Source organism: Rhinatrema bivittatum, chromosome 6 (genome assembly GCF_901001135.1).
Source record: "Rhinatrema bivittatum chromosome 6, aRhiBiv1.1, whole genome shotgun sequence".
NCBI lineage: Eukaryota > Metazoa > Chordata > Amphibia > Gymnophiona > Rhinatrematidae > Rhinatrema > Rhinatrema bivittatum.
In genome coordinates this window covers 270,724,882-270,728,870 of record NC_042620.1, presented here as the reverse complement: position 1 = coordinate 270,728,870, position 3,989 = coordinate 270,724,882, and positions in this window count along the sequence as shown.

The window sequence follows — 3,989 nt, the reverse complement described above, 5'->3', positions numbered from 1 at the left end:
TCTGTATGTTTAAGAATGTGATTTTATTCTAACTTTTTAAGTACCGTAGCTTATAAACAAGATACTCGGAGAGTCAGGCCCACTGGATGGTCTTTAATGAAAGCAGAGCTTAATGACAGCCTCTAGTATGCTTTGCAAACTGGCCGTATTAGCACATGGAGCCAGTTGGGGAGGGTCTTAAGAATCAGAAATAAGATAGCTGTTAAATAAAATCGGGTGGTGGAAGTGATGAAGGGATAGATCAGTTCTGGATGACATGAATTGTTAAGAGCATCTCTAGTCAAACTGTGGTCTCAGTTTTGACTTTGAATCATAAAAGAGAAGTTCAAAAAATAAACTAGAATGCTTACCTTGGTCAGGGCAGCCATTCTTCAAAGTGCTATAGAAGCTGCCACTTCGATCAAGCCAGAGAGGATAATTCCGTCTGGGCTTTTTCACACTGCATGCATGAAGTTGTAGTTTTAATTTCCCTAAGGATAGTCAAGACTACATCTCCACGAATGCAATGGGGCAAAACCTAGACTGGAATAGCCTTTCCAGGTTGACCTGGATGAGGTGGCAACCCTGTGAGCAGCTAGCTGGACCCCATCCACAGAAGAGGAAACGGTTTATTTTTTTGTAGCGTCTTGTGTTAAAGTGCAATTGCACCACCAAAATATCTGTTCCTTTTAATGAAAGGACTGGATCTGTGTAAAGAGGTCTGGGGGTCTTACACACTATCTCTCTCCCCTGTTGGAGAGATGATAGGTACTCGCTGAATTGCTGTGTACAGTTGGTGAGGACAGTTGATCTTTCGAGGAATAGCAGCGTGGCTGTCACCAGACCCTGAAGCGTGACTAGCTCAGTTGCCGTGGGGCTGATGTAATAAAGTGCTCACGTTTTTTTTTGTGCGCAAACTTTATTACTGATGCAGCAAGGAGTTTTATGCTCAAAAAAACGTGCACAGGTTAGTGCTCTCATGCAAATGCTATGCTAATGATGGTATTAGCTATTACCCTCCTCCAATGCAGAGAGGGTGTGCTGGCATCTCTTGTGTTTTCTTAATGATGGAAATTTAACTTCTAGTCCAAGGTGGAATAAAGTTTCCAGGGCTAATGTTAGTGTAAGTGCAGCAGCTGGAGGGCTGGTGCCAGGACTGGTAGTTAGGATTTTGTGCACAGAAAACATGGTTTTTGAGCATAAATCATGTCTTTATGCACATTAAGCCTTTTGTTTCCATACATTCTGGGGTTTGTGTCCATTTTTAAGCTCCTGAGGCATTAGCGTACCATTAGCTTGCTGCATTGGGAGTTAAAAGAGATTTTTAGTGTTAAGAAACCGTGTGCAAACATTTATTGCAGCCATGGAGCCAACCAAGTGCAAGGAAAGGAGGGAACTCTGCCTGTGGAGCGGGAGTTGCAGCTGGTAGAGAGAGACTTTTCATAGCTGGGAGGCGATGTTGCTGGTGCTTGCCCGGGACACAGTAAAGGAGGAGGTAGGGTGGAGCCAGAGAGATACAGTTTGCCACTACAAGAGAAATAAGGTGGGGGGAGGTAGTCACCACCCTGACGCATCACTTATTTGGTGGCCCACTAACCACAAGACTATAATAAGCCAGGATGTAGTTTCTTGCCTAGTATACACAAAAGCTTAGAACACGCCTATCTGCTTTTTTAATGACCACTGGCCAACCGGTTTTAACATGTGGCTGGAAACAATACAGAAAGCGTTGGATTATAATTATTTATGGGATTCAGTGTCACACCAGACTTGAGCTAGATTATAAATATCAAAGCAAAAATACTGGGAAACAATTGTCGTCATTTTGTTCTCCTTTTTTCCATTCTGATTTGTATTGAATTCCTGAGAAAATGGTAGCGGAGGTTTCAAAAGGGTCTCCTACTTAACCACTCCCTTCTGCCACCATTGGGTGCTGCTGCTCCTTGGAACTTAGGTTTGGTTTGACATGTGGACCCACATCTTTGCCAGAATCCAAGTATTGCTCCCTGGGTGAAGTTTCTTGACTCTTGGTGAGAGATCACAATATGAACCTAGGGTAATAAGCCCCAGGTTGTATTGGTCACCGTGCTTGGCCTAAAGCTTTAATAGTGAATGCTGACTTTCAAAATGTCAATGCGAAAGACGAAAACATTTTTTTACAGAAGGAAGCTGGAAATGCTGCTTAATTCATGCGTCGCCTTCAGAAGGTTTTTGTAATCTCTTGGTCATGAGGTAGCAATTCCAATGTGCATGTTTGCAGTCAGAAGCTATGAAAATAACAGCAGTCTTTCATGGACTGAGTAAATTTGGGTCTTTAACGAGGGTGGGTTGAGAGGCATGTTAGCAGCTGCTAGCAGTTGTAAAGACTTAAATTATTCTACTCTTCTCCACCTCTTACACACACAAATGAGGAAGAGTCTGGAGTGTAAGGAGCACATATGGCATGGCCAGATGCCAAATCCCCTGGGGATGGGGATAATCCTTTGGTATGGGGTCCTTGCTTGAGGACTTGTCACTTACAGCAGGAGGCCTCTCTTGATTTGTGATCCCTTTTGCTGAAAGCCTGTCCCTGAGGTCTGCTCAATGCAGCTGTTTCCCTAAGGCCTCTATAGTGCCCAGTACAAGAGAGACTATTTTTCAAAACTCGTCACAGCATCCGTCCTAACAATGCGTGTGCTACGGAATGATTGAATTGGCTCTTGCCTCAGGCTGGAGTGATTCACCATGTTTTTGTAAGAAACCTCACTGCTTAGCTCACTGAAATCAATGGGAACTCCCCCCCCCCCCCCCCTCATGACAAAGATTCCGCTCCCAGGACCTTCACTCATTCCTTCTCCCATCCTTTCCTTAAGGTGCTGCTTTGAAACAGCATCTGCAGCCCTCTCCCCTGTCTTCGTTTCCCATTACCCTTGCATCATTGCTGTGCCCTCTTCCCACTGTCATTTTCTCTTTCTCCTCCCCCCATTAACGGGCCGATACAGTAAAAATCACGCGTGATCCAATAATTTAATTTATTTAAATTAGGGCCGGCGGTAAAAGAGGCGCTAGGGACACTAGCACGTCCCTAGCGCCTCTTTTCGGACAGTAGCGGCAGCTGTCAGCGGGTTTGACAGCCGATGCTCAATTTTGCCGGCGTCGGTTCTCGAGCCCGCTGACAGCCACGGGTTTGGAAACCGGACGCCGGCAACATTGAGGCCTGCGGCTTGAAAACCGGATGCTATTTCACATTTTTTTTTTTCTTTTTACTTTTTTTAAACTTTCGGGACCTCCGACTTAATATTGCCATGATATTAAGTCGGAGGGTGCACAGAAAAGCAGTGTTTACTGCTTTTCTGTGCACTTCCCCGGCGCCAGCAGAAATTAACGCCTACCTTTGGGTAGGCGCTAATTTCTTAAAGTAAAATGTGCGGCTTGGCTGCACATTTTACTTACTGAATCGCGCGGGAATGCTTAATAGCGCCCGCAACATGCATTTGCATGTTGCGGGCGCTATTAGGTTCGGGGGGGGGGGGGGGGGGGGTTTGGATGCGCGTTTTCGATGCACTATTACCCCTTACTGAATAAGGGGTAAAGCTAGCGCGTCAAAAATGTGCGTCCAATCGTGGGTTAACAGTGCGCTCTGCTGGAGCATACTGTACTGTATCGGTCTGTAAGTGACCCACCCTGTACCTTGGGCTTCCTTTGTTCCCCCTCCAAACCCTCAATTTCTTTTATACCCTTATCCCACCTTGTCCTTCACACTTGTAACCTTATTCCCCAGCATCCTCCTCCACATTTCTTCCTTTCAGTAATTAGGACATTGAGAAACTCTCTGTCAGCACATTGCACATTTTCATTTTTTGGCTTCGCTGTTCTTATTCTCTGATAAGCTTTCACTGCTGTAACCTAGATTAGAACAATGGATGTACTATGTGATGGGCTGTATTACTGCAGACTCGCAAATTCCTTTCCAGAACTGCAAGTCCCAGCAGCCTCTCCTGCAGAACATGGGAGAAGTTTCACGAAAGTTC